This window comes from Bos mutus, chromosome X, assembly GCF_027580195.1.
Source record: "Bos mutus isolate GX-2022 chromosome X, NWIPB_WYAK_1.1, whole genome shotgun sequence".
Taxonomy (NCBI): Eukaryota; Metazoa; Chordata; class Mammalia; order Artiodactyla; family Bovidae; genus Bos; species Bos mutus.
The window spans coordinates 20,025,365-20,036,671 of NC_091646.1; positions in this window are offsets into that span (position 1 = coordinate 20,025,365).

Here is an 11,307-nt window from a genome sequence, read left to right on the forward strand (position 1 = left end):
AGAAATTAAGGAATCAATCCCATTCACCATTGAAACATTAAGAATAAAATACCTAGGAATAAACCTACCTAAGGAGACAAAAAAACTGTATACAGAAAATTATAAGATGAAAGAAATCAAAGATGACTAAACAGATGGAGAGATATTCCATGTTCCTGGGTAGGAAGAATTGTGAAAATGACTATACTACCAAATGAAATCTACAGATTCAGTATGATCCCTATCAAATTACCAATGGCATTTTCCACGGAACTAGAACAAAAATTTCACAATTCATATGGAAACACAAAAGACCCTGAATAGCCAAAGCAGTCTTGAGAAAGAAGAATGGAGCTGGAGGAATTAACCTTCCTGACTTCAGATTCTTCAGATTAGGAAGAATCAAATTTCCTAATCTTCAGACTGTAGATTATACTACAAAGCTACAGTCATCAAAACAGTATGGTACTGGCACAAAAACAGAAATATAGACCAATGGAACAAGATAGAAAGCCCAGAAATAAACCCATGCATCTATGGGTACTTTATTTTTTACAAAGGAGGCCAGAATATACAATGGGGCAAAGATAGCCTCTTCAATAAGTGGTGCTGGGAAAACTGGACAGCTACATGTAAAAGAATGAAATTAGAACACTTCCTAACACCATACACAAAAGTGAAAGTGAAGTCATTCAATCGTGTCCGACTCTTTGCGACCCCATGGACTGTAGCCTACCAGGCTCCTCCCTCCATGGAATTCTCCAGGCAAGAGTACTGGAGTGGGTTGCCATTTCCTTCTCCAGGTGATCTTCCCGACCCAGGATCAAACCCTGGTCTCTCGCATTCCAGGCAGACACTTTAACCTCTGAGCCACCAGGGAACTCAAAATGGATTAAAGACCTAAATGTAAAACCAGAAACTATAAAACTCTTAGAGGAAAACATAGGCAGAACATTCGATGACATTAATTAAAGCAAGATCCTCTATGACCCACCTCCTAGAGTAATGGAAAAAAAACAAAAGTAAACAAGTGGGACCTAGTTAAACTTAAAAGCTTTTGCACAGCAAAGGAAACTATAAATAAGGTAAAAAGACAACCCTCGGAATGGGAGAAAATAATAGCAAATGAAACAACAAACAAAGGATTAATTTCCAAAATATACAAGCAGCTCATACAACTCAATAACAGAAAAACAAACAACCCAATCAAAAAGTGGGGAAAAGACCTAAACAGACATTTCTCCAAAGAAGACATATAGATGGCTAACAAACATATGAAAAGGTGCTCAACACCACTCATTATTAGAGAAATACAAATCAAAAATACAATGAGATATCACCTCACATCGATCAGAATGGCCATCATCAAAAAGTCTACAAACAATAAATGCTGGAGAGGGTGTGGATAAAGGGGAACCCTCTTAAACTGTTGGTGGGAATGTAAATTGATACAGCCACTATGGAAGACAATATGGAGATTCCTTAAAAAACTAGGAATAAAATCACCATATGACCCAGCAATCCCACTCCTAGGCATATACCCTGTGGAAACCAAAATTTAAAAAGACACACGTACCCTCAATGTTCACTGCAGCACTATTTACAATAGCTAGAACATGGAAGAATGTTCATTGACAGATGTCCATTGACAGATGAATGGACAAAGAAGTTGTGGTACATATACAAAATGGAATATTACTCAGCCATAAAAAGGAACACATTTGAGTCAGTTTTAATGAGATGGATGAACCTAGAGACTATTTTATTGAGTGAAGAATGTCAGAAAGAGAAAGGTAAGTATCATATACTAATACATATATATGAAATCTAGAAAGATGGTACTGATTAATTTATTTACAAGGCAGCAATGGAGAAACAGACATAGAGAACAGACTTATGGACACAAGCAGAAGGGAGGAGAGGGTGAGATGTATGGAGAGAGTAACATGGAAACTTATATTACCATATGTAAAAGAGATAGCCATTGGGAATTTGCTATATGTCTCAGGGAACTCAAACAGGGTCTGTGTATCAACCTAGAGGGGTGGGGTGGGGAGGGAGATGGGAGGGAGGTTCAAAAGGGAGGGGACATATGTATACCTATGGCTGTATTATGTTGATGATTGACACAAAACAACAAAATTCTGTAAAGCAATTATCCTTCAATTAAAAAATAAATAAATTTAATTAAAAAAAAAAAACAAACAGGCAGTGAGCAAGGTTTGGTGTTCATGTCATGGCTTGCCAATCTCTGCTTTAGAGAAGTCCTTATCTAATATAATCTGTGCCACAAATGCAAGCCACAGAGGTAACTTTAAATTTTTCTAGTATCCACATTTTAAAAAGCCAAAAGAAAGAGGTGTATTTTTTTAGTAGTGTATTTTTAGAGGAGTACATTAATAGTATATTTCATTTAACCCAGTATATCAAAAATATTATCATTTCAACATACAACAAACAAAGAAATTATTAATGAGATATTTTACATGTTTTTTATCATACCAAGTCTTTGAAATCGGTTACAGGCCAAATTGAATTTCTCAAAAGGGTGTTGAAGCTTTAATCCTCTGTACTTGTGAATATGATCTCATTTGAAAGAGGGTCTTTGCAGGCAATCACACGAAGACAAACTCATTACAACGGGCTCTAATTCAATAGGACTGTTATCCTTATTAAAAGAGGACATTTGAACACAGAAACAGACACATACAAAGAGAAAAAGCTATGTAAAGACAAAGGCAGACATTGGGGTGATGGAGCAGAAGCCAAGGAATGCCCAATATTGTCAACAAAGCACCAGAAGCTAGGGGAGAGGCCTGGAACAGATCCTCCCTTAGAACTCTCAGAAAGAACCAACCTTGCAGACATGCTAACCTCAGACTTCCAGTCTCCAGACAAGGAGGAAATAAATTTCTGTTTTTTAAGCCACTCAATGGGTGGTGCTGTGTTACATCAGCTCTAGGAAATGAATACAAAATCAAAGCCTTTGTATTTACAGCACAACTCAACTGATACTAAACATATTCCAAGTGCTCAACAGCCAACCAGGGCTAGTGACTACCTATTGGAGAGTGCAGCTTGAGAGGCAGCAATTTGGCTTCCCCTCAGAGTGGGTTGAGTAGCTTAGGGAAAGAAAGGCATCAGGGAAACAGGGAGTTTGAGGACTAAGTATAAACAAAGAACTTTTTACAAATCTTGACCTTTCTTGAAAATGTATTAAATGGAATAGTGCTAGGTGTTTACTTTCTTTCAATAGTTTAGGGCCCTCAGGAACTGACCACGGCAAAGCCAAGGAGTACTCCATTTTCTTTAGTTTGGGCCAAAGTCATTTCATTTCAGAGTTCTGTTTTTGCTTCTATGGTGTATGATCATTTTTAACTCCCAACTGATTTCCTCTGAACTCAATATGTGATATTTTCCCTTGAAGTAATTTGGTGGTTTCATCATTTTATTGATCTTACTTTCCCATTAACTGTATTCGAGTATGCAATATATTATCTGAAGTGACAGGAAGATGGTAACAAAAAGCTCCATTGTTGATGTCTGACTGCTGACAGCTTTCAAGCTACTTTCCCCTTTTCCCCTTCTGCCCCACATCTAGTAAGCCAATAAGAAAGGCTGAGCCCTCTCTCGCCTGGTGCTGATGAGAAAGCTCAAACCAAGTACACCCCGAGCCATGTTCAAGACTCTTCACCCCAACCCCATCTTCTACCCACACTAAAAACCAGAGCCTCTCACCACACATCCTTTGCACAAGGCAAGTGGATGGGCTTGAATGCCAGCCCTACTCTCTCCAGAAAGCCTCGTGATATGAATAATAAACCTTTTCACATCCTCTTGGTGCATGTGTGGCATCTTTGGCCTCAAGATTCAAACCAATTTGGTGTGTGAGTAGCAGGTATGATACTGCCCTTTCACAGAGGAACTCCAAGATGGTTGGTGCTGAGAACAGTAGTGTCTAAAAGATGCCCAGCACCTCCTGAAGGCCTTTCTTCTACTGCTTCCAGTTAACTACCTGGTTCCACAGCCTGCAGGCAAATCTGCACTCTGAGCCGCTCCCTAGGGCCTGCTGCCTAGTGTGCTCTTTGAACCGTGCTGCTACCTGCTAGTGAACTCACGTTAGAGTTGCTGCAGCATTTAATAAGTCCTAGCAAGCCTCAGTCAGAAGATTTGCATTTCAGGCCAAGACTATGGGATTGGGACCCTACTTAAAGTGGCCCTGTGTTGGGTATCTCAGCCTGGACCTATTGGTCTCAGATTGAGTCACGTGTCTCAATTCCTGCACAAGGTATGACTGATGCCATACTCAGGGGAACAACTCTCATCCAGTGATTGCTGAGTGTATGTTTCAACCAGGCATTGGTCCTATTCTATATAGTGTTCAGGGAAAAGACTGATAACATGTGCGATATGATGGTCATGGGTGGTCACTGGGGTAAGAAACAGTTGTCATATGGAATGCTGAGGTCACATGCCTAAAAGCAGATGGCATATTAGGACCCTAAATGACTCTGGTGCAACAAATATCTTGATCTTCAGTATTATAGTAGAAAGCATGCACCCCTGGTATCCCTGTGGCAAAGACCCTTATAAAAAACATCCTTAATGCTTTATTCCCAACCCTCTTAAAGAACTAGGGGTCACCATCACCTTATTGCTGCTGCTGCTGCTAAGTCGCTTCAGTCGTGTTCGACTCTGTGTGACCCCACAGACAGCAGCCCACCAGGCTCCCCCGTCCCTGGGATTCTCCAGGCACGAACACTGGAGTGGGTTGCCATTTCCTTCTCCACCATCACCTTATTAGATGGTTGCAAAATGGATCAATGAAGACTCTGGGTTCAACTGAGTACCACATGTGATCAACATACCAAAAGGTTAATTCAAACTCAATTTAAGCCCAGAGTCTCTAGGCCCAATAAAACAATAATTGCCCTAACAAAGGTCCCTAACCCTGATAATACTGATTTGGGACGCTTTGGAGGAAGAAACTTATAAACATGACCAGGGTAGAGAGGAGTCCTCCAACACAAGGTATATCCAGTAATGACCAAAACGAAAAAACGAAACAAACAAAAATTGATGTGGGATGGAGGAAACAGAGAAACTACAGTTGAGACCTGCAGTTGACTCAATTGCATATCCAAATTGTTGGAAAACAATTTATGCAACAGAAAGCTAAAAGTGTGCTGATTGGGTTTTGTACTTCTAAAACGTTCTAAATTAATTTTAACATCTGCTGAAATGAACCAACTGGCAAACTTCCATGGCCTTAATTGATACTGGGGCCCAAATTAAAGCCAACCTGTAGGTCTCACTAAATTTAAACAAGGTATCCTCTATATTTTCAGATAATTACCAAACATAAAGTAGAGGTGGGGAAAGGTATGCCTCACCTTAACCATCAGGACCGCTGCCTTGACTAAGTCCCCATGGTCACACTGCCCACTTCCCTAATACATCCCATAGCGGGCATGGATGCTCTGATCAAATGAGTAATAAATTGAAATAAAATTAAATATTTGGTATTTACAACTGGTGTGACAAAATGGAACCGTATAGACCTCCTCCCTGATGAAAATCAGCCAAGGGAAGAGACACATGGGACCAAGTTCCTCCAAACTGGAGCTTCCAGTTGTCCTCTCTCCACAGTCAAGGACAGCATTCGTTTCCTGGCATCAATATGTGACAATATACATTGAGTACAGTCCACGAGGGAAGCTCACCTGAGCCTTGAGTCCAGAGTCTTTAGTGTTGCTTGATAGTACACCCCTGGCCAGCCGTCCATATGGCTGATCTCAAACTCCAGTCCCTCCAGAGGTCAAGTGAGACCTCATGAGGTCTCCCACACTAAATCAGACTGTTACTGTGACCCAAAGTCCTGAGACAAATGAAGATATTCCTATTGGGCATGGCATTTCAAGGGCTTATCTCCAAGAAGCTAAGGGAAAAGGCTGGACCTGCCTCTGGGCAAGGTCACATTCTTTACTACACAGCTTCCATAACTAATGTTATTGAAATTACTGGACCCAATCCACAACTGGCAAATGTTCTGCTACTAAATATTTGGTGAATATGCTCTACTCAGCGCCTATTTCCATAGTCTCTCAATTGAAGTCTGCCCTCATCTTCAAAGAGATATAATATACCTTCACCCAGCTACACACAGGGTATCTCAAGAACCCTGCCATGGCACACACAATCTTTGCAGGGAAGATGTCAATGGCATCCAACTTTCCTCATGAGCACAGGTATAATATCCCACTGATGACATCTTCCTCTGAAGAGATTCATCTGACACACTGATTCAGGATAAAAAATTTCCACAAAGGAGCTCACAAAGGGGGATGAGCTATTGCCCCAGCATTTGGCTAAATTCCTGGAAATCATTTGGCCAAAGGGCCACTCCACCCCAATACTGTCAAGAAACAACTATTGACCGTTTCAGCAGCCACATCATTAAAACAAGCCAAACATCTTTTAGACATTTGGGGGTTCCCAAGGCAATATATTCCTTCTTTACAAATTTTACTTAAACCCACTTATGCTGTTACTTACAAATCAGCCCATCCTGAATGAAGTTCCCACCAATGAAATGCACTTGAATGTGTCCAAAGTGCAAGATGGCAGGCACTCTCATTACTGTCTTCCAGAGAGTCTTTCACTATAGAGGCTTGAGGAACCTCCTCTCCTGCCTCCTGGAGTCTCTGGACCACCTAGGATGGCCATAAGTTGTCTATGCAGAAAACCTTTTTTTTCTGATGCAAAAGCTGCTCCTCAGCCTCAGGCTACATGCATTAGAGCAACAACTGCTGGCTATTTGAGCATACCAGGCCCTTCTGCAGATGGAGACTCTCACAGGAGACTCTCCATGCCAGCTGCCCAGGATGCTTTTGATCATGGTGGCAGCACCCCTCCTTATTGAAACGAAAATAATATTTCCACAATAGGGCCAAACCTGGGCCTTATAGCATAGCTCACCTAGAGGAATGGGTGGCCTCCTCTGTCCCCAGGCCCTTGACAGATCCAATGATGCTGAAGGAGATTACCTTCTTCCAGATTCAATGATCACCTGAAGAGCGCCTTGGGATCAACTTCAGATCCGCAAAGGGAACTGGGACACTTTACAGACAGCAGCACTGCTGGAGAGCTGCTGCTGTTCATCATCCAACCTGGACATCCCTAATCATGGACAGGACTCAAGAGTCATCAAAACTGAGTCAACTACAGGCCATCATCTTAGCACTAGAGGATACCCTGGACAATCAATCCCATAAGCATTTGCTTGGTTGGTTGTTTTTTTTTTTATAGACTCCTGGGCCACTGCCAATGGTGTGGTCACCTAGTCCAACCAACGGCAACAACAATTCCTTATCCAAGGTTTCCCCTTTTGGGTAAAGAATTCTGGGAATTTATGGCTTCACAGTTACCCAAAATATAAATCAAGGTCACACATGTCTCTGCAAGGTCCCAGCAAGACACTCCTTATCCTCTTCAGAGTTCCAGACATCATTGATAGTGAATAAGGCATTCATTTCACTTTTCAGAATACACAATGCTAGGCTCTCGAAGCAGGTATTCAAAGGAACGTTCAAGACCCTCACTGGTCTCAGGCTGCAGACCTCACAGAGCACCATAATGGCTTACTTAAACAAGTTCAAATTCAATTAAATGAAACACAGCATAATTCAGTCATCAGTGAAACATCAGAGATGAATTACATCAAAAATAAAGAGTCTGAACCCATGTTTTATGCTTGCTGATGGCTTTCTAGCCCACTCCCTCTTTCTCATTTGTCCCAAGTTTGCACAACTCTGGAATAAAGTCCAAGTGATCCCTCCCTTCATGCCAGCAGGGAGGTTCAAACCATCAAAATTTCAAAGGAACCCTCACCCTTACCACATGCCCAAATCACAATAGAACCAAAACAACCACTAGCCTCTTCCTTCAATCAAGTTAAATGGACATGCTTGGGAGCTTGCCATGCTCGCCTTATGATGGAATAGCTTTTTTGTACCATCTTGGTGCATTATGACATCTCAGCCTTGATTTAAAAACCAATCTGAGGCTGAGATGATTCTTTCCTCATCAGGGCAACCATAAAACCAAGATTCTATCCATTAATAATAGAAAATGTACATCCCATTTCTGATGAAAGCTGACTCCACCTCCAGAAGTAACTGACTTCTAGTCACAAAAGGAGATTTTTGCAATTGTATCCATGAAAGAAGAACATGTTTGAGAAGTTTATATAATGTGTCACATACCTCCCCCACTCCCACTTAGTTACAGATTAATTTTCCCTTAAATATATTTGCAAAAGCTTACTTTTCTAGCCAGGCAGGAAAGAATGCAACATTCAAAGCCATCGTCTGTACAGAAATCCTGGTAAAGAGTTTTAAAGAACTGCAATGTCACAGCTCACCTGGTATTGTTAATCCATGAAAAGGAGAGTCAGCATTGCCCAAGAAAGCTTTGTTAATACTATAACCATCACACACTTAGCCAGCAAAAAAAAAAAAAAAGGAGCAATAGTAGGATTGAATCTTGAGTAGGTTTTATAGAAATGAAGGGTCTGTAAGAGGTTATATAGTGAAAATGATACTGACAAATGCCATAGCAACCAAAACTGCTTGTTGTCTCGTGAAAATAAAAATCTTCCTGATGGTCAGGCATCTGGTGTGTGTCTGTAGATAAGTGTATGAATAAAAAGGTTCCCTCGAAATAAAATCCATTCCAGGGCTGCTAAGACTGTTCAGGGAAAGGGGTAACTTCGATCATGGAACTCTTTTTTTTTTTTTTCAGTCTAATCCTACACAGAAGGTATCAATTTCAGTTTCCGATGAAAACAGAAAGGAGAAATCTGTATTTATGTGAGGATGTGAAGCAGCCACTGCACCGCCTGCCTGCACAGCTGGGTTGTGCTCTCAGGCAGGGCTCTTCAGAAATACTGTATTTCCACAGAATGAGATTTCATTTCCTCCTTTTGCTAAACACTGCTCACAGCCCTCACTCACAGAGTTCTTTCTGGGTCTAACTTCCATTCTTCTTGCCCTGGTTTCAGTGCTTCTCATTTTTCTGGAGATGGTTTTCCTTTTACCTTATTGGTAGATTTGGTAAGTAGATTTGAACCTTATTGGTAGGTTCAGCATCCTGCCACTTTGAGATAAGTCCTTGGCTCTTGAATCCAGTCCTGTCCACTGGTTTATAAACTCAGAAATATTTCCATTCCATCACTATGCTCACCCTGACATTAGTCCCACTTGAACATGAGTGCTCCTCTCTCTCTCTCTGCTAGGAGTCACTGCAATTTGCTATTTCCATCTCAAAGGACTTCTAATGGAACTCTTCTTTCTCCTCTGTCTTCTCCCCTTACATACACACACTTCACAGGATCCACATTCCCAACAAAGTGGAAAGCACTACTATAACTTGAATGCATCCTATGAGCTGTCCACTTGATGAACCCCTCTGATCCTCACTCAGCCTTACAGGTTGTCATCCTCCTTCTCCATATGAGGAAACTGAGGCTGAGAATCAAAGCAGAAGCCTTGCAGCACTAGCGCTCTCAGTTCAACCTGTCCATTTTGAAGGAGATCAGCCCGGGGATTTCTTTGGAAGGAATGATGCTAAAGCTGAAACTCCAGTACTTTGGCCACCTCATTCGAAGAGCTGACTCATTGGAAAAGACTAGCGCTATACACAACTGAAATTCCCAGTTTAACCCCTGGGGCTGCCACAGCTCCCCACCATCGGGCCTGGAGATCAAGGGCAGAGTCTCAGACTCTGGGTGGGGCAGGCCACTCCCTCCATCCTCCCTCCTTGAAAAGTGCTAAAAACACCATGAAAATATCCAGTGGTCCTTTCTGGGAGTCCAGCCTTAGGTCCACCAACCAGCCACATCTCCCAAGAAGACCAAGTACACAAAACAAAAAAACCAAGGCCCCTGGGGCTCTCTGCCACTTTCTCTTGGTGGTCCAGTGCATGTCCCTCTAAACCCAAGGTGTACAGACCTATACTAAGTCCTGAGCAGTGGAAGTGGCCTTCAGTATTTTTCCTGCTATGCCTTCCCAGATTTTCCCCTTGCAGGGAGGTTGCACAGTTACAGAGAAAAGCAAGCAGTTGAACACTGGCAGAAGAAATCAAGTTTGAACTTTGAACTTTGCATATGTGCAACAATAAAATTAAAAATAGAGAGGATAGGTAAGGGGGAAAAAGGAAGAAGAAAAATGTACATTTAAGAAGGCCCACACAATGGCAGTGCTTCTGCAAGCCTTGGGTTTTCTTAAAAGTGACATGCAATTGTTTCTTGCAATTGTATTTCTCTTATCATTTTCTCTCTCCAACCTCTTACAGATCTGCCTTTCACAGAAACACATTTGGTGATGGGTACTGAATTGGAACACTCTACTTGTGATAAACCTGTCCTGCCGAGTTCATATAAAGGGAGAGGGGAGGTGCGAGGAGGGGGAACTCAAGTAAGAGAAGATAATGCCATAATTGAGACAATAGTAATTCTTCTTCTTACCTTTACCGTTAAAAACATTTTAACATTTGAAGGGATGAATACATAGCCTCTCAGGCTCTGCTATTCAATAATATAATTCATTACAAGGGAGCAGAGAGGAATCTCGGTAGCATTAAGAACACCAAGCAAGGGGGAAATGAAGGCCGGTGTTACAAGCCCTATGGCCAAACCCAGAAATGAATGACAATTAGATTGCAGTTCGAAACGCTCAGGCGATCCAGACACACATTTTGAAGCCCATCCATATTTTTCAGAAGGAAGAGGGAGACGACGCCTGGAATGTTGTCTTTCAAAAGTATTAATGATGCACTATAAATTTCGTCCACGTATTAATGATAATTCAGTCCTCATTAAACGCCGGGTGCTGATAGCAACCCACATTTCGGCACAGCAGGCCCTCGCAAATTTATTTCCCTTTGTGAAACCCAGTTTTCTTTAATAATTTGTCGAAACATAGACTGAAGCTGCGCAGGGGTGAAAATCCATTTCTACGTCTGATCAAACTCAGGGTTTTCTAACCCGCAGCGCCTGCGCTCCATGGACCCGCGGGCATCTTCCTGGGTCTGCACATTTCGTGTGGTTCCCAACAGGGTACCAGAGAGAGAAAGAAGCCCCCCTTTCTCCTTGGAGTGCTTCCCCAAACATAAATGGTGGCGAGGGCAGCAGATGGCAGCCTCCAGGGCACTGCGGGATGGGGGCTGGAAGTGGCAGCTTCTGAGCCTGGCGGGCACAGCGGTCCCGAGACGGCGCGGTAGGGACCCCGGCTGCACGCTACTGAAGGCGCTGCCCTCAGGGCCAAGACC